Below are 26706 nucleotides of genomic sequence, written 5' to 3'. Positions count from 1 at the left end.
ACATTAGGGAAAGTGTTGGTATCATAGTCAACCAATTCTTGTGAGACAAGAGTGAATAGATCATCTAAGATGGTGAAGGCTGAACCAAGTTTGAAGGGAAATTTATGTTCGAAGAACCTCACATCTCTACTAACATGAAAAGAGTGAGATTCCAAATCAAAAATTTTGTATCCCTTTTGAATTTCAGCATATCCTATAAACACTCCCTTTTTTATTCTAGGAGCAAATTTATCAGACCTGTGCAATGTAGAGGTAAAACATAAACAACCAAATACCCTTAGATGATCTAGTGATGGTGTCATACCATAGAGGAATTCATGAGGAGACCTCCCTTGCAAGACTGTTGTAGGAATCCTATTAATGAGATAGACTGTTGCTTTTACACAATGACCCTAATAGATAATTGGAATAAAAGCTTGAAATCTTAAGGCTCTAGCAAAATTTAATATATGTCTATGCTTCCTTTCAACTATCCCATTTTGTTAAGGTGTGTATAGACAAGAAGTATGATGAACAATGCCAAGAGAGGCAAATAAATATTTACATTTTGATACCAAATTGAGTATTCACCATTAACAAGTAATCTTTCAATACAGAATAAACTTCAGATTTAGACTGCATCAAACATACTCATTAATATTTACTGTAATCACCTACTATAGTAACAAAATACTGCTTTCTATCATAAGTTGGAGTTCTATAGGGACCCCATGCATCTACATGAATGAGCTAAAATATAGCACAAGCCTTGTGAGAACTGTCAAGAAAACTAGGCCTATTTTGTTTTGCCTGAGGACATATATGACAGAACATATGTTTAGACAAACTAAGACTTAGAGATGATATATGCTGCATAGTTGTATATGATGGATGTCTATGTCTCAAGTGCTATAGAGTAGTTAAACTATCATCTTTTATTACAACACCTCGTACTGCCTTTATTGAATCCTTCAACAAGTAAAGATCTTTAGATTCTCTATCAATCCCAATCACCTTGCCACTGTAGAAGGCCTGTAGTACACAGAAATTAGGAAAGAAGCTAACACTATACAATAGATCTTTAATTAGCTTGGCAACTGACAACAAGTTAAACTTGAAGTCAGGTACATGCAACACATCTTTGTCTATGTAACTTCCCAGAATAGTAGAATGACCTGTTCTTGTTATTTTAGCTCTATTTCCTATTGGGAGTTGAATTGTGCTTGAATCTTGAGCACCTAGGCAATTCAATTCAGCTAAAAAATCCTTGCAGGATGTAATATGGTGAGTAGCACCAGAATCAATGATCCAGTCATATACAGAAGTGCTAGGTGTTAGTGATACATTACCTGTTAAATTTGCTTTGCATTCACCAACATTTCCTCCTGTATTATGCCTGATATTTTGCACATGGTTGTACTCCTCTTCATTGAGTGTGAGTCCATGGCCTTGTTCTTCATTATTGGCATAATTGGCATTAGGCTTGAAACCTCCAGGCTAGCCATTGTTAGTTAATTTGTATCCACTGGTGACACCTTGAGAGGATCTTATACCTTGCTTCTTTTTACTCTTAAAATCTGCAGGATATCCTATCACTCTATAACAATCCTTGCTCAAGTGATTCTTATAATCACAATGCTCACAAGCAACATCCAGTAGTAGTTTTTTACCTTTAATGTTCTACTTTCTATTTGCTAACATGGTGAGTGGTTCCTTATGAATGTCTATAACTCCCAGTAACATCTGACTTTCCTCTTGAATCACTATAGCATATGCCTGATTTACATTAGGCACAACATTTTAAAGTAGTATATCACTTCTAACATGGCTATCAGACTCATTTAGGCCTATTAAGAACATCAATAATCTCTGTTAACTAAGGTGTTCAATGTAAGGTTTTGCCTCAACACAATTACACAATGTTGCTGGCACTAACACATCTAATTCATCCCATAGATCTTTTAGTTTGGAATAATAAAAAGTCACAGAATCAGTACCTTACCTTAAAGTAGATACATCTGACCAAAGTGGATAAACTCTAGTAAGATTAGATTTATCAAACCTCTTCTTGAAATCATCCCACACTCATTTTGCATTTGATGCATAAACGATTGTGGTAACTAGTTTTGTAGCCACTGTGCTACTGATCCACGAAAGAACCACATCATTACATCTTTTCCATTGAGCTGCTAACTCTCTTTTGTATGAACTTTTCAGACAAGATCCATCAACAAATCCAAGCTTGTTCTTTTCCAATAATGCAAGTCAAAATGATCTACTCCACAGTTCATAGTTCTCAGGACTTGTAAGTTTTATCGCAATTAGAAATGCACCTAGTGTGTATCTATAGATTGAAGATGAAGTGGTTGATTATGTGCTAAAGTTGCTACTATTAATTCTGTTTCTATTTCATCTCTCATGGCAGAACTTCAATCAGTGAAATGAACTAAAACTTTGCACGCAGCTAGTGATTCCAGTCTCGCCGCTTCGATACCATGTAAACTTACACATTAAGAACAGAATCCATGGAAGTTAAACCTCCATGGAAGAGTATGTGAAGAACTCCATATAGAGAAGAGAGAGAGAAGATTTTATTTCATTGAAAACTTGAATACAATTTGAGGAGAATCATCCCCTTTTATAGACTATGTAGTGTGAACCATGTGATCATTTCTCACTAACAGAATGACAGCTACAAGTAGTTAGTTACATAAAAAATTCCTAACTAACTATAGCTAACCACATGATCCTACTAACTGCACTACAACTTTCTTTCTTATACTTATATTTAGCTACTTCTTAATATGGGTGCATTGTATACGCTTGCATGTAAGGAGTATCACGAAACCACCGCAAGTTGATTAAGTCATTCTCGGGGTCAGCCTTTTCAGTTAATCTTGCCAAAAAACTCGAATTCAAGGTACATTCTAGAGGATGGGTTCCAGAATGTAAAGCAAACCATGGCAAGAACCAACTACCTTAATTGGGGCATTTCCCTGCCTAAATAGGTGTTCAAGCTCTTTTGGCTTCTGGGTATCACAACTTGAGTTGCTAAAGTCAAGGGAGTAAAGTTTGTTGTCAGTCTTGAGAATAATCTTAATATTTTATTTGGAAGACCAAAATGCCTACCAAGATTATCTGTTTTGGCTGGATTGCTCTCCAAGAAGCATGTTCAACATAAGATAATCTCAACAAAAAAAGGCCCTGATCAGGATAATAAATGTTATATGTGTCAGAATAGCACAGAAACAGTCAATCACCTGCTCCTTTACTATGCAGTGGCCAAGGTCCGATGGAATATATTTTGTTGCATTTTTGGCTTATAATGGGTCATGCAACATAATGTGAATGAAGCCTACGCAAGCTGGAATGCATGGACAGTTGATAAGTCCATCAAGAAAGTCTGGGTGATGATCCCTAGAGTTATTTTTTGGTGCTTATTGTCACGGACTTAGACTTCAACTAAGACCTCCGTGCGGCACTTGACAACTTACTCACGAATCTTTCACGATCTTGTAAGCTCAAGTAAACCTTTAAGACTAGATCGCTAAGGGAACGCTAGATTGTAAGAAAGACAAGAGAGTTTTTATGAAGAAGGCTTTTGTATTGCTTTTGGAAGAATGCTTGATTGTTTGATTTCTGGATGGTTTACAAATGAATGGCCCCTTCTATTTATACTACTCCTAAGGGGCCTAAGTGTAAATAAAATTTACTATACAAGTCCTTCCGTATTTATAAAGAAGTCCCTACTCTAGAACTCTCTATACACTCTAGAGAATTCCAAGTCTTTCAAGACTTCTCTACAAGCTTCTACAAGAATCTAGAGTCTTCCACTAACCTCTCCAAGACTCTAGGTTCTTCTACCTTCTTCAAGATTTCTCTTGAACATTCTAGAGTCTTCAATTAACCTCTCCAAGACTCTAGATCTTTCCTCCGTCTTTATGATCACGTGGCGGGTCATGACACTCTCCCCCACCTGATGTGGCGACGACCTCGGCGCACTGCTGCTACAAAAGCCTCCGGATTTAGTCTTAAAACTGCCACAAGTCTTCATGCCATTCTTATATGGCCTCTTCCAAAGATTGTCTCTTCTAGTGGACGAGGAAAATGGCAGTGGCCTTTTGTCCCTATTCCTACTTGGTTCAGTCAACACTGGCCTCTGTTCTTTTTAGCACTTTAGAGGTAAGTGTCTTGGCAACTTCTTCGGCATCACGCCTTTCTTCATGCAAGGTGGCAATGCCTCTCTAGGACCATTGTCTTCACTCAAACTCGCAATGGTGTCTATGAACGTTTGTACTCCCTCCTCTAGGCTCTTTTCAAGCTGCATGGCCAAAAGTTGGGTTGGTCCTTCCATCTTCGACACCTTGACTAGGGGCATCATACATGATCCCTCTTACTTCATAACCACGAGTTGTTGGAGGTAGGGGTCGATCACCGTATGGCATCACTGAAAGAACTCCTGCCCAAGGATGATATCAAAGATATCTAAGGGAGCGACAGTAAAGTTGGTCTTACCTCGCCACTTGCCCAATGTGATGTCTACTCCTTGAGCGACTCCGCACACCGGTGTTAGGGGTGCATTAACCATCCTGAGGTGGGCATCACTTGGACTGTAACTTAGCCCCAACTTCATAGCTGCTGACTTGGTCATTAGGTTGGCCTCTACACCTGTGTCAACCATTGCACGAGCGGGTCATCCATTGATCATGATGTCTACATATTGTGCGCCGTACTCCTTCGGCTTTCCTGATTGCTTTGCGATAGCTCCGTATAGTCCAATCAGGCCCAATTGCATTGTGTCTGAACCTTGCTCTTGCCCTTGTGCATCTTTCCCCTTCCATTCCCGTAGGATGGCACCAAGGTTCTTCAGTTCAGGACACCTTGCATATCCATGCGGCCCTCCGCATATGTAGCATCCATTCCCCTTCGCATTCTGTGCCTTTCTGTCGGCATCGCCTCATCGTCCAGCCTTCTTACCATCAGACTTATGGTTGTCATGGTTTTTGGGATGAGGTTGTTTCTCTTCACAATCTCCCCCACCTTGGTCATGACTACCTCTCGTCTCGTCTCCTCTTCCTCGGTCATGCTTGTCATGCCTGAAGTTTGTTAAAGCTTTAACTTGTGTGATGGCCTCATCGATGGTGCTGACTTGGCGACGCTCCAACTCCGTCTTGGCCCAACTCTGTAGTCCATTCATGAAGTGGAAGAGCATGTCTTCATCCGTGAGGTTGGGAATCTGAAGTGTGAGAGTAGTGAACTCCTTCACATAGGCCCGTATGCTACCCATTTGCTTCAATTCCCAAAACTTGCGTTTGGCCTCATAAATGACATTGTTGGGGAAGAAGGCCTTCTTGAACTCATTTCGGAACTGCTCCCAGGTGTTGATGGTGCATAGACCCTTCCCGATCTCGAACTCCTTGCGCTTCCACCACAACATGGCCATCTCTGAGATGTATAGCACGGTCGTGTTGATCCTCGTCTCATCGCTCTTCACTTTGTTACACTTGAAGTAATTCTCCAAGTGCCAAAGGAAGTTCTCCACCTCTTGTGCATCATGGGCACCTTTGAACATTGGTGGCTTGGGAGCCTCAATCTTGGCCTCCCGGTCCGTACTGGACGTCATGCATCTCTCGGCATCTATGTCCCCTTTGAGTGCTGCTATCTCGGCCTTCATGGTCTCCATCGTGCTTAGCGCGTCCATGAGCCGACACTCCAAGGAAGTGATCACCTCCTTCACCTCGTACTCGGCAGCCTTGCGCACTTCCAACTCTTTTCGGATGTTGTCGTTCTCCTCAAAGGTGAACTCTTCTAGAGACTTGACCTTGCCGTCGACCTTGTTCAAACGCTTGCCTAATATCTCCACTACTTGCTGGGCAGCATCTACTCTTGCAATCCACTCCATACCGGGCGTGACGTCCACAGGCTCCTCACCTCGCTCATCGTCACTCACCTCAGTGGCCGAGGGTGAGTAGGATGTTAGGGCCTCGCTTGGTGTAGGCTCAAGCGGCACCTCCTCATTTCTCTTGGAGTTTTTCTTTCCCTTGCGGTGCTTCCTTCCAACATCTTGCTTGACGTTGGTGTCGGTAGTGTCGTTGATGTCTCCCGCACTTGCCATATCCCTTAGTGGAACCTCGCTCTGATACCACGTTGTCACGGACTTAGATTTCAACTAAGACCTCCGTGCGGCACTTGACAACTTACTCATGAATCTTTCACGATCTTGTAAGCTCAAGTAAGCTTTTAAGACTAAATCGCTAAGGGAACGCTAGATTGTAAGAAAGACAAGAGAGTTTTTATGAAGAAGGCTTTTGTATTGCTTTTGGAAGAATGCTTGATTTCTGGATGGTTTACAAATGAATGGCCCCTTCTATTTATACTACTTTTAAGGGGCCTAAGTGTAAATAAAATTTAATATACAAGTCCTTCCGTATTTACAAAGAAGTCCCTACTCTAGAACTCTCTATACACTCTAGAGAATTCCAAGTCTTTCAAGACTTCTCTACAAGCTTCTACAAGAATCTAGAGTCTTCCACTAACCTCTCCAAGACTCTAGATCTTTCCTCCGTCTTCATGATCACGTGGCGGGTCATGACATTATGGAGTGAAAGGAACTGTAGATATTTTGATGGGATCTCAACTTCAAACCACTCTCTTAAAGCAAAATGTTTACTTATGTTGTTAATTGGGTCAATTTAATCCTTGTATTTAGCACTGAACAATTTCTAAACTTTGTTAGCTCTTTTGTACTAGTTTGAAGATTGTAAAGGAGCTAACAACTTCTTATGCAATCAGTGAGCCCTTTTGCCTATTTTGTAATAATTTTGCATCTGCTTGATGCTTTTCAATGAAATATCTTACTTCATCAACAAAAAAAAAGTGAGACGTACGAACAGGTACTATATCCTGAGAATTTGAGGGAGCCATTCTGATTGAATTTGGGAGTCTTGGGAGAATGCCTTTGATTAATTGCAGCTTCAGGTCACATCACACAGACGAATGCAAATAATCATGTGTTGGATTACATCGATGTATGGATGATGAAGGACAACAGAGTGGAACAGTCTTGGATTAAGTTGTTTACAGTTAAGCACTTAGACGGTGGTCAACATTTCCATTTTCTGAAGCAACTGTGGAGAAAGATAAAAGTCATAGAGTTATTTGAAATGCCTATTTTATCTTATATTACCACTTTATGCTGCTTCTCTTTAAAATAGATGCTTAGCACGCTTTTTATTTGATCGAGTTTGCTGCTAGCTGAATATAGGACACAAGAGCATAATTCTTAATCATGCTTCTTTTTTCCCAGTGAGATAGAGGAATGCGTTATTATAAAGTTAAAATGTTTGGCTAGCTTATCAAAGGATCTGGCTGATATGTTACACACTACAGGAGTAATCAAATTTAATTGTGCATTTCATAGTAACTTCTAAATGGTTGAAAGTTGAGATTATCTTATCCTAGTTGATTACTTCCTTTGGTTGTATAATCCTTCACTTTTAATTATAAAACATTGCCTTGAACCAAGATAAATTCAAAAATCACCTAAATGGTTCAGTTTCCTTGACTCTAAAAGAAAATGACTTGGTCAGTGATTGGCAACTTTTTAAAATTACAACTTGGGATGTGTAAACTATAGCTTATTGACTCTCTTGTTGTTCTTTTAGTTCTCAAATACTTATAAGTGTTGTTGACAATCCATCTATCCTATAATCTTGAGTCTTATTTAACTTTTCATTCAAATAGCATCAAGTGAGACACGTTTTATAAAATCATTGAATAGTTAAATATTCTGAATCCTCTACAGGATCGCACCCTTCATGCATTTTATCATTATTTTTAGCCCATCATCATAAAGTTTTAGAAATTTGATCCTATGTTAATTTTGATTAAAGCCACTTACCTTAGAATGTCTAATCTGTAAACAGAATTTGAATAGAGGGACTAGCTGTTGGGTATTTTTTTTTTGTACATGTTGTATAAGTGCATAGTCTTGCTTAGCAGTATCTGAAGTTATAAACAACTACTTCTTACAAAACTATTAGGTATGGATTCAATTCATTAATTCCTGAGTCAGTTACTGCTTCATCTTTTTTCTTGGTCGAACAAACTGTATTATTAAAATAACCAAGAACTTCCAGATCTACAAGTGTTGTAACTAAAACATAAAAGAAACAAGTTGAACCCCCATTAAGAGGTTAAGTCTGATCACCCCTACTCCTTTGTTGTCTATTCATCAACTCTATCTAGTATTTCATTTATCCATATCCTATCTTTACTAGTCTATTTCTTTGGTACACTATACAAGTGTAACGACCTATCCCTGTAGTTATGAATAGGCCAATGGGGAAGGATTTTGGGCCAGAAACTTTAGATAGTAACTTCAGAAAAAAAATTAGCCTAGGTTAGACTTGGATGAATTTTGAGTTAGGTGAGGTCTAGGATGATTATGTGAAAGGTGGGGGATCAAATCTCTAATTTTAGTGGATAAAATGATATCCAAGACGATACGGAGCATTTACGACTTCACAGAATTGCATTTAGGCGAATAAAACTCCCGAAATTAGATTTAGCGTGAAGGGTGTATTTTAATACGTCTTTAGAAAGGGTGTGTTACGAAATGGGGTCTTGGAGCTCAAACTCCGATCTCACTGTTTTCATGCAACCCGCCAGAGCGGGATTTCTCCTGCTAGAGCTGGATGGTCCCGCTAGAGCGGGGCAAATGCGACTTAAGTCAGAAAGAAACCCCAGAACAGTTTATTTTATTCTCACTTTGTTCTTGATGCGCCAGAAATGGACTAGGGCAATTTTCTACTGATTTTCACTTCAAATTGTGCCAAAGATAAGTAAATTACTCCCTAAACTTGTGAATTGATTCCTAGAACCCATAATTTATGGTGCGTGATCTTAAGGGAAGGTTTTGGCTTGAAAACTAACTGTAGAAAGTAGCCCTAGAATGGAAGTTAGGATCATGGTGTCCTTGGGTAAGAATTGAGTTATAATTCTTGTGAATTAGGCTATTTTATTGAACCTTGTGTATATGTGACTTGTTTTTAAACCAAGAACTAGCAGAAAGAACTCAAAAAGAAAAAGCTCTTGCACCTTAGAGTTGTTTAAGCTTGAATTTGAGGTAAGTGATGGTTTTATTTTCCGTACGTGTTTTATATACTAGTTAAATTACTTCATTATATACATATGTGTATATGAATAGGAAAACGTGTTAGAATATATATGAAATGATCACTTGCTGGCCTGTTATATGATGAACTTGTTCTTGGTGATATGATGTTGAATACAGAATGAAATTGTAGTTGTTTGCATGCTGAGATCAGGTTTCACATTCCGACATAAACCTTGGATCGGATGTCATGTTCCGACACAAGTTGAGTGTTTGTAAGTCCCATGAGAAGATTCTTATGTGAAATTATGTGAGCTGAGGTTATTGAACTATGATCTTGCTGAGTATGAAATTGAGTGGAAATGGTTAACTTATTCTGTATATATGTGCTTATTGTGTTGGGTTTACTTATCTATGATCCGCTTACTAGTTAACCACGTGATCCTACTAGTACACTATTGACTTTATGTACTGATACTACACTTGTTTTGTCTTTTGTTGAGTACAGGTCATATTCAGCCGGCTGCGGAGAGATCTCGTTTAGAGGAGTGACTGTTGTTCAAGTTCAAGGGTGAGTTGTTTCTTTCAAACTGCCGTGGACTCTCTTATTTTCTAGTCGTTGTTTCAGGACTTAGATTCAAACATTGGTTTAGTTCATGACTGAATTTTCTTCCTCTTTTGGGGTTGTATCCCCTTGTCTTAGACTTGTTTAGTTAGAGTTTTGGTATGATGATTTTCAGTTCCTAGGATATTTCCCGCATGTTAAGTTAATGACTAGGTTATTTGCTAAGTTTATGGGGACTCAATATGATTTCTTGAATTATTCCTGCTTCTGTAAATCTTTAACTGTTATATCCACAAGTGTGATAGCTTGGGCTGTAAAAATGGTTCTTCCACTAGACGGTTAGTGTGGGTGCTAGTTACGGCGGGTCGGAGTCGTGACAACTGGTATCTTACTTTGCATTCCTACTGGATTTGACGGCATATCACTTGGGGTCTTGGTATTCTGTAGTGGCAAACTGCTTCGTTTCGAGCTTTCTAGCTATGGTATATTGCTGCTGCAAGTATTGTTGCTGCAAACATAATCCACAAAAATGCTCTACTTGTTTTTCCTTTAGCTTTTGAGCTAATATTTTCCAGTATCTGTCTATTTCTTGATTTTGAACATGTTATCTTGTCCACTGGGTTAGAATGGTCTGGCAAGCTTTGGAAAAATCATATTAAAAAAAAGAGGTGATCTATTTTCTCCAAATGGTCCCTACACAATGAACATTTTTCCTGTTGATTTGTGCCCATCTTTTTAAGTCTTTTTTGAGTGAGTAGTCTTTTGTGCATTGTCAACCAGCTTATAAAGCAGTGTTTGGGGACACTCAAGGAGTTCCAGACTCCTCTCCAATGTTGCCATTGTTCTGTAGGTCCTTTCGTCCATCCATACCCACTCCTAACAGTATATTTACCACCAGGTTCAAGCCAGTCATTCCCCACGTACCCAACTTCGAATTTCCCTTAAGTTTGTATATTTTCTTCTGGTATTAGCAACTATTAATAGGCAATTGTTATTGCCACTACCTTGAGCCCTTGATATATGTGTGGTTCACCCATTTTACCCACAAGTTATTTGCTTTCTGAGATATATTTCATATATACTTGGCTATTGCATTTCATTCCAATCTTTACAATTCATATGGCTAGACCCTCTTCCTTCTTTGGCCTGCATACCAGATCCCAGGCAACTAATGGAACTTTGTTGGAATAGCATGTCCTGACCATAGGAAGTTTCTAAATAGTGATGTTATCTGCTTCATAATCATCCTAGGCAAGACAAACATTGAAGACCAATACAAGTGTATGTGAATTATTACAACATTGATTAACTGCACTCGACCAGCATATGATAGGTGTTTTGACCCCTGAGCCTTAATTCTTGTTGCCATCTTACCAATAAGCATTCCACAGTCCACTGCTGAGATTTTCTTTGACGAAATAGGCACTCCTAAATATCTAAATGGCAGTCTCTCTTTCTCATACCCAGACATGTCACATATATCCTCAATACCCTGTTGGTTCATATTAGCAATGAAAATATTTGATTTCGATGCATTGTTAGTTAGGCCGAGTGCTAAGGAAAATGATCTCAGCCCTCTGAGGATTAATATAAAATGTTCAATGTCACATTTGCTGAACACTAACATATCATCGACAAAAAATAAGTGATTTAACCCTAAGCTCTTACACTTAGTATGGTATGCAAACCCTTTTTGTAATGCCACCCATTTCATAATCTTATAAAGTACTCCATACATACTACAAACAATAAGAGGGAGATAGGATCACCTTGTCTCAACCCTCTTTTTCTAATGATATTCCTGTATACTCCACCATTAATAGCGATTGAGTATGTTGGTGTAGAAAACCACTCCATAATCCATTTGATGAACTTACAAGGAAAGTTAAGGCTATAAAGCATTTCCTTCACGAAGTCCCAGTCCACAGTGTCATAGGCCTTTCTGAGGTCAGTTTTAATTAGGCTGATGGTATTTTTCCTGTTGTATAGTCTAACTAGATCTTGACATATTAGGGTGTTTTGTGCTATAGTTCTGCCTTCCACAAGGCATTTTGATTGTCTGAAATGATGCCAGGCAACATTTTCTTCAATTTGTTACACAACATTTTTTATATCAACATTGTAAATTGTATTGCAGCATGATATTGGTTTATAGCCACTCATTGTGTCAGCGTGTGTGCTCTTTGGGATAAAAATAATGATTGTTGAGTTCACTCCCTTCACCATTTTCCCTGTTCTGAAGAATTCTAGTACCCCTGCCACTAGGTCAGTGTTAACCGTGTCCCAAGCATCCTTAAAGAACTGGCTATTATACCTATCTGGACCCAGTGCCTTATTCCCTTCAATATTCCACAGTGCTTGTTTCACCTCATGTATAGAAAATTCTTGGACTAGTATTTTCCTATTCTCTTCATTTACCAATAGTCCCATGTTGATAATGTGACTATTTACAAGTTGTTCTTCCTTCTGTTTTTCTCCAAGCAGGCTTATATAATACTTGATAAAATTTGTTGCTATTCGCTATATGTCAGTTTGTTGCTGGCCTGATGTATCTTTGATCGAAAAAATCCAATTAGAATTCCTCCGGGCCCTCATCACATTATGAAAAAACTTCGTGTGTAAATCTCCATCCTTCAGCCATTTAGTTTTGCATTTTTGTCTTAAAAATACTTCACTCGTTGTCTTCTTTTTTTGATAGTCTTCTGCTAGCACTTTCTCAGCCTCGACCAGCATAATATTATGAGGATCTACCTGAATTTGATTTTGACATTGAATAAGTAAATCCCATGTTTTCTGTGTTTGGACTTCCACATCGCTACAGGTTGCGTTGTTTAACAAGGACAACACTTTCTTCAATCTATTTAATTTTCCTATCAACTGTTACATTTGTCTTCTTTGTATATTTGGTAGCGAGTTCTCCTGAACCCTTTCTTTAAAATCATTGGCTAGACTCCACATATTATAGTACTTGAAACTTCGTTTACCCCTTTGAGTTCTATCCTCCCATCTGATGATAGTTAGACTATGGTCTAGTAACCTTTCAAGCATGAAATGAGCCTCCGATGCTGGTAGCTCCATTTGCCATTCATAATTCACCATCACTCTATCAATTTTGTTAAACACTCTGTCTGCACCCATTTGTTTATTGTTCCATGTGTAGAATGCCCCTAAATACTTCAAGTCCTTCATCCCACAAGTTTTCTTACACACTTTGAAATCTCTTATTTCAGTCATTTTTACTTTACTGCCAATCCTTTCAGTGGTGTGAAACATACAGTTAAAGTCTTCTATAATTGCCCATGTTTCATTCAGCTCAAGTATGTCTTGCCATAAACTTCTCCTCATACCCTGGTCATTAAATCCATAAATTATTGTAATAAAAAAATGCTTTCTTGTGCCCAAACTGCTTCATCTTTGGGGACTATAATTTTCAACAAACATTTGCAGAATGTTTAGATATTTCGGACACAATAAATATAATCTCTAAAATTGTAAAGTGAAGAAGTAGTTAAATACAAATTATTATGAAAAGTTAACTAAAGTAATGAATTAAGAGTTAAAAGTAGCACCCAATTATGTGGCCTAGTGGTTGATGAAGCTGGAATTAAAACCATGAGTGACTAGAGTTTGAATCACAGCAGAGATAAAAAAATAAGTTAGGTGATGTAAGTATGTTAATCGAACCATGTGGTGGGAGGATTTAGGTAACTGATGAAAAAGTCAAGGTGTGAGTAAATTTGCCCAAGAAATAGAGAGAGTTGGTGATTGATGGGATTATTTATGCAAAATATTGGTAGCGGTTAGATTGTTGCATTAGGATTCTCTACCTTTGCAAATTAAAGGTGGCTTCTGAATATTATGGTAACACTCCCACTATACTATGGTACAGTAATTCTTATTAATATCTAACTATAAGATGAGTTGTGGCAATCTCCAACCCTTTCTATCTATCTTTAGAAGTAGGGCGAGAGAAAGTCAATATGATATTTGCGCAATGTGAATAGCCATTTTTGAAGAGTTAATAGTGGGCATTTGCCAATGCTACTTTCTTCCTCTTCTAGTATATAGAGTGTATATACTTTTTATATTTTCGGCATGTGATGTTGTTACTTGCTTCATGCTTTAGTTAATTTCTTCAATTTTTCAAACTTAACATTAATTCAATTAGGGACACTAATAATCACCTCTAATCCATTCCATGGTCCATGATTTCCAAAATAAAATGATACGTAGATCTATTGAAATTTTTTGTGTTCAAAATAGTTCTGGTGAAGTTGTCTGAAATAACTAATTAAAAAAGTAAACAGAACCCTAGTTGTGGATGAAGAGCTGCATCTACATGCTAACTTTTACAACCTAATGCTAAGGCCCCTTTCCTGCCTCCCACATTCCAACCCTCTTTTACGGAATATTGATTTCTTGTTTATGTATACTATGTGGTGCTTCCTCTAGTACATGCTATATTATTTTCTTTTGTATGTTTTTTGATATGCGTTACCTGAGTTGGGGGTAGGGGATCTTTTGAAAATAGCCTCGATAATATGCCCACACCACCCTCCCCAGACCCCCATCTTATGGAACTACACTGGGTATATTATTGTTGTTAAGTTACTTATTTGACGAATTTTTCAACACTTTCCATCTCAAAGATATTTTTGTTCTTGCGGGGGGGAGCTCTTCAGCAAAGTTTTTTGATTGTGGTTGAGAACTAATCCATTGATGTAAAGTGGTGTTGTGTTATTTGGTCTAGACATGTGGTAAAATTAGCCATCAGATGAAATGTGGTACTATTAACTAGTAGTAAGAAGTTTGATTCTTCACTTATGTACTTAGTGTAGCAGTTCTTTTGGCTGCTGGAAACTCCAGGTGAACAACACATGACCAATATTATGCCTACTGGTTTTAATGCTGTAAACAACTCAACCCAAGACTGTTCCACTCTGTTGTCCTTCATCATTCATACGTCAATATAATTTAACAGATGATTATTTGCATCCGTCTGTATGATGTGACCTGAAGCTGCAATCAAGCTAAGGCATCCTCCCAAGACTCCCAAATTCAATCGGAATGGCTCCCTCAAATTCTCAGGATATGGTACCTGTAAACCTGTCTAATGGGTCGGGTGGAGCGATTTTTGGCTCATTAAGACCGGCCAGCTAAGGTCCGGCACCAATAAGGTCGGATCAGTCCTCGACCCACTTTCTTAATGGATTGGGCCGACCCGATTCATTTTAGGCCAAAACCTGATTAAATCAGCCTGGCAGGAGATTGGAACGCGGTCCACGGCACGGTTTAAAAAACAAAAATTTTATTTAAATTGCATGGGACTTTTGGACCACTTTTTAGAAAGTGGTTGTTGGCCCAAAACGGCCCCTTTCTGAAAAGCGGCTCAAATTTTTATTATTTTTATATATAACAATTATCTAATTCTCTCTCAATCTCTCAATTATCTCTTAAAATGATAATAATTTTTTATTATTTTTTGCAATTAGCTACATCAAGTGGAATTTTTCAACTTTCAAGCGTTCAATATTTAATCAATTTTACGATTCTTTCTTTGATTTCGACAATTTGATAGAATTGTTTCTTCTCTTGCTTTTATTTAGTATATTAATTCTTGAATATTCAAATATATTATTTTTGTGTTTATACTTTTTATTATTTAAATTTGCATAATGGATAGGTTGAAAAAAATAGGTCAAAGCGTTAAAAATTTGTATTTCGGAGGTATTAGTGGTAGTAAGAAAAAAAGTAGTTACAGTAAAGATAGTATAAATAAATTTTATTCCCTTATGCTTGAAGCACCACCTAGTGAAATTGGAAAAATAAGTGTAGGTGCACATGACATGAATGAATATGAATATCAAAAAACTTACGGTATAGAATAATTAAATGAAATTGAAGTAGAAGTAGAACAAAATAATAATGATAATTTCAAATACCATTTCAAATAGGTAAGGCTCAATCTTTAACACCATTTCAAATACACGTTTGAGTAATATTGTTTGAGTCTTTATTGATTAAAGAGAAAAACTCAAGAAACAAATGAGATGGGGCCACAATTGCAGCAAAGGAGCACCGTAATTAAAGCTGTCAAAATGGGTCTGACCCGTGAGGCCGGCCCAGTCCAACCCTTGAACACATTCTTTTCCTACTATTTAACTGCAACAAAATATCGGTCATGTGTTGTTTAATCGCTACCAATATTTTGACCGCTTGTTTTAATGCTAATATTTTGTCATTCCTTTGAGAATTTCTTTTAGGATTTTCAGCTTAGGTATTTGAAAGTAAGAAACTACACTTTGATACCACAAAGTGTCCGATCTTGAATTTTCATCTTTTATTTAATAATTTGTTTGAAAAATGACCTTAACTTGAAAAATATTCGTTAGGCAGAACTTTTTTTTTGCCCGTCAGGCATAAATTTCTAATTGTAATGTGTAGATAAGTTAATTTGACTATGAGGCAGGAATTAAGGACATTTCAACAAGTTTTAGAGATTGAACATAGTGTAATGTTTTGCCTATTTGGGTATGACTTTTCAATTGTATTGATTGAGTTACTTTTGTTAGGTAAATTAATTATGATCAGAGTGATTTATTTTTTATATTACGGAAAAACGATTTAAAATGCTTTTAAATTATGTGAAATGAATAAAAATATCATTCGTTTATAGTTTGGTCCAAAAATGTTCTACTGTCAATATTTTGATTCAAAAATTCTCTTATTATTACTTTCTGGGCCAAAAATGTCCTTTTTCCAAATAAGTATACTATTTATTTTCTTTTTGAACATATTCTTTTCCTAATAATATTTTTTATTATCAAATATTTATCCTACTTCAATTCAAAAATAAATTAAAATATAAAAATATTTCTTATTTATTATAATTATTCTTTATCATTATCTAAATAAAAATTAGTGAAGGATTTACTATGATCTTATATATATAACATTATTATTCGTTAAAAGGGTACATAAAATTATTCTATTTTAATTAATAAAACGAGATTAAGAAGAAAAAATTATTTCCTATATTTTTTATTAGTTAAAGTGGTTTAGAAGAAAGAAAATAAGAATAGAATTTTGTAAAAGTAATATTTTTATTCAGAACAAGATTTGTTTAAAAAGAAAAAAAATGTTATTCGAAAAAGGATATTTTTGACCATTTAGTAATAATAAGGGCATTTTTGGACCAAACTATTATTGGCAAAGGCATTTTAGATCAAAGTATTGATGACGGGGACATTTTTTGGACTAAACTATAAATGAAGAATATTTTTATTCATTTCACATAGTTTAACACATTTTTGACCCCTTTTCTGTTTATATTAGTTTAGCAACACATTTTTCAATTTAAGAAGTGTGGAATATTATTTTGTGGATTATAAGAATGACGGTTTATAAATTAAATAAAAAAAGTTGTGAACAATTGAATGATACAAGAAGTTTTTGTTAATAAATCATAATTCATTATAACACAACATGTAGAATGAATATAATCAAATTTCGCTAGTTTGTTATTATTTGTGATGAATTGAGTAACACATGAAATATTTATCTTTAAGGTAAAATTTGTGATCAATTGAATAGATTCATTTTCTCCGACTTATTGAAATGTGTGGAACTTTTGTCTTATAGCAAAACTAATTTACACTTGATAGACATAAATTATTCGCCTAGCAAATTTTTTGAAGTTAGGTTATTTCTTAAAAAAATTGTTTAGGGGGGCAAATTAAAAGATGAAGATCAACCCTTTTTAGGGTGATTTTTAAATTTAATGAGTGATATTTACAAGCCAAATGTTTGGAAAAAGCTTTCTCAGGCTCACTTCCAAGTGAAATTAAACTCGAGGCATGTAATACCTAAAGACGCCACGTGGACAAATCATTGGTTAGAAAATATCCACGTGGATATTTAAATTGCCACTTATGTCTTCATCATAGAGGCTTCTGGAAGTTGGAATATAGCCATATATTGCCATCTCTTAACCATCTTAGCCAGCAGGTAGAAGTGTTTTGTCTTGTTATAACTCATATAACTATTCTTATATTATTTTTTTTCGATTTATGTAACTTTATTATTTTATATAGTTTATTTGTAATATTATTTTATTGTAGTACTATTATGTTAGTATTTATTATTTTTATTACTATCTATTGTCTATTATACTATCCCAAACTTTACTATATAGGACTATACTGAATATGTTGTTGTTGTGTATTGTCATCTCGTAACTTCTTGTTCTTGAAATGCTTTAGTTAATTAGATTATGAAATTTTCAAAAATATATCGTACAACATAAAACAAAATGCTACATAGTTTAATATAAACATAAAACAATATGCTACATAGTTTAATATATAATATAATATAACATTAAATCTGGAAGGTAATTATATATAAACTAAATCGGATAACAAATTCAAAATATAAGTTAGATAACATAAATATTTTCTCCTAATAGGGATAGAACTTAGTTTTCTATTAATTAACTAGCAGTAAGCAGTAATAGGGATGTTCACCTAGTTCTGTTCATTTAGCCATAGAAAGATTTTAAAAAGGAAAATGTTCAAATATACTCCCATACTATGTGGTTTAGAATAAATATATCATCAGTTAAAATACTATTAATCTATTTATATCTCTATTATTATATAAATAATTTAAATATATCATTTGAATCTTTCAATTATTACACACAGTACTTGTTAAGTGTTATATCGGAAAAAGACGATTTAAAATTAATTTCAATTTGATAGAGAAAAAATTAATTTTAGTAAAAAAAAAACCGTCACTTAATTTTTTAAAGAAATTAAGAAAACTTAATTTAAAAGAGATTTCTATTTCCGTATCGCTCCCCTAACAGATTTAAGTCTTAAAAATTCAGAAAAAAAGGTACGAGATTTATATTACTATTTTAAAAAGATTTTAGCACTGCCTCTCTCTCGAATCTCTCTTCTTCACCATCCAAACCAACCACCGGAAAACCTCCAGCAGCCACCGGAAAAACCCCAGCAACTACCAGTCCTCTCCTCTCCACCAAGCAGCCACCGCCATTGCTCCTTCTCCTCCGAGCTGCTGGAGCTGCTGTCCAGCAGCACAACCAAACGATCCCAGCGCTGCAATCAGCAGCCATGACTCACAGCTGCAACAACCAGCTGCAACGGTGAGCTGGACAGCAACCTTCAGCTGCAGCGAGCCACCAGTAGCAGCAACACGGCCACGAGCGGCAGCCACGAGCAGAAGCACCACCTGCTACAACTCCTATAGCGAGCCACCGACAGCAACAACAATAATAAACAGCCGCTGCGTCACCCAACTCCGGCGAGAAGAGTTGCTCCAGTGAACTCCGACGATGAAGACGAGATGCCGCAAAAATGAGAGTATTTTTATCCGGTGTATTCTAAAATATTTTTATTGATATATATTTCGGGTAGTTTAATGTTAAAAACTAAATTGTTTTTTTATAGGTATCACTAATTTTTATTGTCTTTAATCTTTTTTTTAATTAGTTAATAATATTTATTTATCTTGTATTAACTTTAACATTAATTGTTTAGTTTAACCTAATTAAATTCCTTAAAGAGAAACCATTTTTTATGATCATTTGTTTAATTTGAATAATTCATTTTAATTATCCCTCTTTTATTTAATCATTTTTATAGCAAGTCTATTACTCTTATAAATTATCTAAAAATATTTCAAAATTTATATTTTTTTCAAATTGTTTAATGCTTCGATTATTATTTAAAACACATTTTCTCAAAGTTAGTCAACTAATTTTCAAATCATTGGACAACCGCATGTTAGCTGCTATTTTAAGTGTTAAAATCTTCTTAAAATAGTAATATGAACCCCGTACCTTTTTCTCTGAATTTTTAAGACTTAAATCTGTTAGGATCTTTTAAATTAAGTTTTTTTAATTTCTTTAAAAAATTAAGTGGCAACTCTTCTTAATTTCTTAATTTGCCTTTTTCAAAACAATACGAGGAGAATTAAAGCGTAACAAGGTAAAAGTGACACAAAGGGTGGGTATCCAGACAACCACCGGCTTTTCAAAAATAACATAAAATTCGTCTTTATCTATCAAGACGAGTGAGGAACCAAGAGCGGATTGCAGGTCCAATTAGGAACTTGCTCTTTAGGCTTGGCATCTCGTATGCTTGACGTCTCGATTATCACAGCATCACTGACTCCTTCTCCTAGACCAACATTATTGACAGACTCTCGCACTGAAGACGACTGACACACATGAGGAAAAGGCTTTTCAAGATTGTCAAATTTGACTGGGACTATCGGCATTCCAATCTTTTTCAATCATGTTAATATTCACCGATTCATGATTCGGCAGGGGGTTATTATTAACATTGGGAGTGGTGGTTTGGAGAGTCTCCTGATCAATTAAATCTTGAATCTTATGCTTCAAATTGACATAAGTTTCAGTATCATGCCCTACACTGTTGGAATGATACGCACATGTTTGGTCGGCTCTAAAGAATCTAGAGCTTGTATCAACCGATTTAGGTGCAATGGGATGAATAATACCTGCATCTCTCAATCTTTCGAACAGCTTAGTCCGACTTTTCACTAGAGGAGTAAAAATTCTAGCAGGCCTATTATCAAAATTGATTTGGGTAAAGTTGTAGTTATTTTGCGGGGGTGGGGGTACATGAAGATAACTAGGACGATTTTGGCGGAAAGGTGAGGGAGTTCGAAAATTTGGGCATTGTGGAGTTTGGTAGCCATGAGGAGCATTTTGATAGTGCGGAGATAGATAATTAGGAGGCAGAGTTTGATAACTCGGCTGAACGTAAAAAATTGGGTAGGAATTTTGTGGAGATGGGGATAGATTCTGGAGGGTGAGATTTTTCTGGAGCTAAAATTGGATGATCTTTGTATCCTTCTATCAGGCGCATGAGAAATAAAGGACACATCTTCTCTTTTCTTTTTGAACAAACCTGAAGACCCAGTTTGGATGGCCACACGGGTAACCCTTCCGGTCTTAAGACCGTCTTCGATGGTCTCATCAATTTTGACCACCTCAGCAAATTTTGCTCCCTTTCTGTCTGTCTCTTCTCTTTGTGTGTCTTAAAATGAAGATGGAGCTCTTAATTTATAATTCTGAAGAAAAGAAAAGAACCAGTGATTATGTCCAAAAATTCAACAAAACAGCTGAAAAAGATTGTAATTCAAACTTTATCAGACAAGTCAGTGAGAGACCATTAATTTCCAAAGAATATCAAGATTTTCAAAGTTTTGTCAACAAAATCAAACAAGATCTGTTTTTTTTCAAAATTTGATCTGAAATTCATTCAAAAAATTGTTTCAAAAGTCAAAAAGGTCATGTCAAGGAGACCCACTAACAATAATCGTAAAGAAATTATTCAATCAAATTTATAAACAAATTTAAACTTTCATCAGTGTATAATATTTCAGATTTCAACATGTAAACAAATTCAATGTATGGATCTGAACAAAGAGATAGAAAACATATTTAAACTTTTAACATAAACGTTCAAAACAGAATTAGTTTCGAATTCTATAGATCTACGTGACATTAAGTATTTCAACTTTAAAAAAAAGTGAAAAATTCATGAAAAAAAAACCCAAGGTCATGTCAAAAAATTAAAGTCCATTCTCAATTGTGTGGTTGTTAGGAATTGGTAATCCAAATCCACATAGAATTTTCATACACACTTTTAGCCATACAGGTAACATCAACTTTGTGCTATAAAGCTTATCACTTCCCATACTTTCTCACCAAATCAACTGTTGAAAAAAATTTCTTAGCAAATTACAAACAGAGTTTTCAAATCATTTTTTTTATTTTGCGGCTTAAGAGTTAGTCAAATGCATTATGGCTACCTTTGTCTCAACCATTGGAACTGTCAACAAGGTACCAGTACTGTGTGTTACACTCCCCAACTGATCTTTTGGTGTGCTTGAAAAAAGAGAATTTCAGAATTAAGCTTTAAAAAACACGTTTGATCGTAAAATTCTAGAATTCAGCTCATTTTTAATAAGTTAAAAAACAGCAAAACGGTGTTTTCACTCCTAATTACTCACAATTATCTAGAAACAATTCCAATTTGTATTTATAATCAAACACAATTTCAATTTTTAAATATCATTTTTCACTTTGAAAATAATTTTAAAAAAAAAAATTCACATTGAAACATAGGCGAATGTCCACTTAAAACGGATGATTTAAGAATGTTGTGGTTAAGATTTGAGCATAGGCAGGAGCGGAGCAGGAATGTAAGTTACGAGTTCAGGAGAACTCAATAACTTTTGCTTAAAGCTTGTATTTGTGTTAAAAGTTTTTACTTAATATGTACAAATAATTTATTCAGAATCCATTAAGCAAAAAAGATTGTGGTTCAGAACTTACAGTAAAAATTCTGGTTTCGATACTCTGATAGAAAATAGACTTTGGATTATGTGTCTGTTACTAAGAAAACATCACTTTTTGCAGTTGAGTTTGAACAGCTCTATTGCTGGAACTTCAGTTCCAACTACTGCCTTCTTTGGGAAAACCTTAAAGAAAGTGAACAACAATGTTTCCAGACCAAAGGTATCAAACAAGAGTTTGAGGATTGTTGCCAAAGAAAAAGAAATCGATGAGAAGAAACAGACTGATGGGGACAGATGGAAGGGACTCATTACGGACGTATCCGATGATCAACAGGACATTGCAAGGGGTAAGGGTATGGTTGATTCACTTTTCCAGGCTCCTACGGGTACTGGTACTCACCACGCCATAATGAATTCATAAATATCTCAGCCAAGGTCTTCGCCAGTAAGTTCTCCATGTTGAAATATGCAATCACTTTATCTAAAAGCTTATGCTACTAGAAAAACTATACTTTTATTTACTTAGTTACATCCTTGACATGACCCTTACCTTTAGGTCTGATTCGATACAATGTTGATTTGTGTGATCATTTTGTCTAAAAGTTGAGAGAGCAAACTATTATTTACTTAACCATGCGCTTGATACGACCCTCACCTACAGTCCTGATCTAATACAATGTTGACTTATGTGACCATATTGTACAACAACAACAACCCAATGAAATTCCACATCGTGGGGTCTGGAGAGGATAAAGTGTACGCAGATCTGACTCCTACCAATGTAGGACGGCTGTTTCCGAAAGATCCTTGGCTCAATAGAAGCATAGAAAAAGTGTGTGACCATATTGTCTAGAAGTTTAACCTGGTAGACACACCACACTTTTATTTACTTAATTATGTCTTTTGACACTCGACTCGGGAAAGAATTTGATTCGAAATGAATTTTCCTCTGGCCTATCCTAGATACAACTTGGACAACAAGTTGGACGGATTCTACATCGCTCCTGCTTTCATGGACAAGCTTGTTGTTCACATCACCAAGAACTTCTTGAAATTGCCCAACATCAAGGTTTGTTAAAGAGTTGTTTCTTCGAAAATTCTGGCTTAAGCAGTCTTTGGTGTAAAAGTAGATTGAACTTTGTGTATGTTTCTTACAGGTTCCACTTATTTTGGGTATCTGGGGAGGAAAAGGTCAAGGTAAATCATTCCAATGTGAGCTTGTCTTCAGAAAGATGGGAATCAAGTGAGTATTGCCTTAAATAACATACTGTCTTTATATGGAATTTTTTCGAGGAAATGTACTAAAGTTACTTTGGAAACAACCTCTTTACCTCGTGGAGGTAGAGGTAAGGTCTGCGTAGAGTCTCCTTCCCCAAACCTCACTTGTGAATTCACCGAGTGTGTTGCTGTTGTAAATGGACTAAAGTTACAATGTTTGGTGTATAAAACTTGCAGCCCCATTATGATGAGTGCCGGAGAATTGGAAAGTGGAAATGCTGGAGAGCCAGCCAAATTGATTAGGCAAAGGTACAGAGAGGCAGCAGAAATCATCAGGAAGGGAAACATGTGTTGCCTCTTCATCAACGATCTTGATGCCGGAGCCGGTAGAATGGGTGGTACTACACAATACACTGTCAACAACCAGATGGTGAATGCTACTCTCATGAACATTGCTGACAACCCAACAAATGTCCAGCTCCCCGGTATGTACAACAAGCAAGAGAATGCCAGAGTCCCTATTGTTGTCACTGGTAACGATTTCTCCACATTGTATGCCCCTCTTATCCGTGATGGTCGTATGGAGAAGTTTTACTGGGCACCAACTAGGGAGGACAGAATTGGTGTTTGCAAAGGTATTTTCCGAACTGACAACGTTCCTGATGATGACATTGTCAAGATTGTCGATAGCTTCCCTGGACAATCTATCGGTAAGGACAGTAAAAATATTCAATTTTTTAACTTTTGTTAAGATGAGTAAGTAAGTCAATGATGATATCTGATGACGTTTTGTTCAAAAAACAGATTTCTTCGGTGCTCTGAGGGCGAGAGTATACGATGATGAAGTGAGGAAGTGGATTTCAGGCACTGGACTTGAACAAGTTGGAGAGAAACTTTTGAACTCTAGGGATGGACCACCAACATTTGAGCAACCAAAGATGACCATCGAAAAGCTCCTCGAGTATGGTAAAATGCTTGTCCAAGAGCAAGAGAATGTTAAGAGAGTTCAGTTAGCTGACAAGTATCTTAAAGAGGCTGCACTTGGTGATGCCAATGCTGATTCCATCAACAATGGATCCTTCTTTGCTAGCTAGAAATCTTCGTTCTGTTTTGTTAATACAAGATTTGGTTGAGCTTTTTGTCATGCTATTGTAATCAAATTACTTGAATTTGAATTTCAAGGTTCGGTTTATCTGAATTCCTTTTTTTGTCATGCTATTGTAACACTGCTAACTCGGAAAAAAAAAAGGAATAAACACCAAAGAGAAAAAGATTTGAGTACCATATAAGACTAGACGTAATTTGCTCAATGTAGAACACATTCATGTTATCATCTATAGCATAATAACTATAACTACAGGTTTATTAATTTCCAAAACGTTTTTTCAAGTGCATCGGACTGCTATCGATGGCTCAAAACAATGTTACGATTGTCTAATGAGTACTATAAACACTCTACAATAAGATGCACGAATGCATTCTTGACATCAAGTTGACGTATAAATCAAGAACTTACTAATTACTAAAGAAAAAAATAGCAATAACTGGGGTTTTGACAAAGTTTTTTATGTATGTAAAATGTATGTTGTATAAGGTATATGTGTGAAGTCTTCGTGTGATGACTGTTAAGTGTATGTAAGTTAATCTTATAACCTCGCGATTTCAGTTAGGTAGACATACTGTATCTGCGGATAGAGTGTTTCCGCTGCAAACTGTTGCTATGATTTGTAAATACACAAACAATCGCTATATTTTCGTAATTAGGAGCGAAATTATTGCTACATATGAAGTTTTCTCTTCAAAATTTGCTCAAATCAAAAGTGATCATAACGGAACGCATTTAAATTTGGGTGGGTTACATTATTGGGCTATTTTTGCCGGTCCAACATGTTACTCCATCCATTCATTTTTAATTAGCATGTTTTGTTTCACGAGAATCAATTTAATTAATTTTTGAGGCTACATTGAGCTAGATTAATTCAATATTTTAAATTTTACAATTTAAATATTCAAAAAGTAAACGAAAAATATTATAAGTTTCAATCATTCTCATATTAATATGATGAAAAATACATCTTAAAATATTGATCGAAATTCATACAATTTTACTCTCGAGCAGGGTCGTCCAAGGGTCAAACCACTAAAGCGAGAGCTTTAGGCCACAAAATTTGGGTGCCCCAACATTTTTTTTCATCCGATATACTATACATGTATTGAATTTCTCGATTAATTCAATTTTAAGACATGTAAGTTCGATTTAAGATGAAAATGCTTCCTAGCAAGACTTTTTTTCTTTCTGACACCCGAACTCAGGACTCTAGTTAAGGAAGGATGAGATCCGTGTGACTTTTTTTTTTTTTACCTAGAATAGATTTATGGGTTAATTTTTCTTTTAGAAAATATTGAGCAAAAATAAATAAATAAGGCCTTCATAAAAATTAGCCTTAAGCCACTAATTTTATTGAGCCAATTTTGTTTTAAAGAATTAAAATGTGACAAGTAAAAATAAACTAAATGTTAAAATCAAATAGATGCCGACACAGACTCACAAGTATGGCCAGCAGAACCTTTCATCATTCAAATCAATGGGAGTTAGCCAAAAGCAGAGGACTTTTTTCTCACTAGTGCTTCATTTTTCATAATTGTATCACAAAAATACTAATAATTTAATGGAATTTTCTGTTTCCTTTGAATCCAGAACATAATCCCAGAACAAAAATAAAGTAGGATTAGTGGCAACCTGTTACAGAAATGAACCAATGAGGAAAGAATTGGAATTTTCTTGGTTCCAAGCTATGTGGTGATTATATTAATAAGCAAATACATTATTATAGTGTCATGTTTTTGTTTCTTTAGTTTGGCTCTGTTCAAACCATCCATTATTAAACAGGTGGTAGTTTAGTAGTCGGTAAAGAGATAATTTATTTGTAAAATTAATATGATATTTGTTTTGCAATTTAGAAAATTCTCATATATATATATATATATATATATAAGTTATGAAAAAAATTGTGTATTATATTATGTAATTAATATTTACATAACAAATATCTGTATACCTAATATCTGGTTAGAGTCATGCGGTTTTTACAAATATAGGGATTGATTATGAGAAAATTTATATACTCCATTGTTTTATGTAGTTATTAATTTTATAGGTTTTAGTTATTCTACCTTTATCCTACATAAATTTTTTATTATATAAATTCTAATATAACTTGTACATATATTAATTATGTAAATTTTTAAATAGCAAATTAAATATCATATTAAATTTTATATATAAATAATTTATTTTCCAACCAGCTATTAAATATATAATTATTACCTATACGAAATTTAAAGCCTACATAATTGACCTCCAAATAAACCCTCTGATCCTGAACCTTTAAATATTTTTGTCATTATAAAAATAAAAATATAATTTCCACTTGTTGCTCTCGACAAAGTGAACATTTGAGTAGTTTATTAG

General features: G+C 35.5%; 1 pseudogene across 1 annotated transcript; it reads left to right on the top strand.

Moving 5' to 3' along the window:
- The first annotated feature begins 21413 nt into the window (after positions 1 to 21413).
- Positions 21414 to 24432, top strand: LOC129882277 (ribulose bisphosphate carboxylase/oxygenase activase 1, chloroplastic-like; annotated as a pseudogene). The gene is made up of 6 exons (XR_008765739.1): positions 21414 to 21558; positions 22138 to 22461; positions 22980 to 23085; positions 23174 to 23259; positions 23472 to 23944; positions 24039 to 24432. The product of XR_008765739.1 is annotated as a ribulose bisphosphate carboxylase/oxygenase activase 1, chloroplastic-like (transcript).
- The last annotated feature ends 2274 nt before the right edge of the window (positions 24433 to 26706 follow it).

Source organism: Solanum dulcamara, chromosome 3 (assembly GCF_947179165.1).
Source record: "Solanum dulcamara chromosome 3, daSolDulc1.2, whole genome shotgun sequence".
In the NCBI taxonomy this organism is placed as follows: domain Eukaryota; kingdom Viridiplantae; phylum Streptophyta; class Magnoliopsida; order Solanales; family Solanaceae; genus Solanum; species Solanum dulcamara.
Note: the sequence above shows the minus strand (reverse complement) of the source record. Positions and strands in the feature narration are given on the sequence as shown.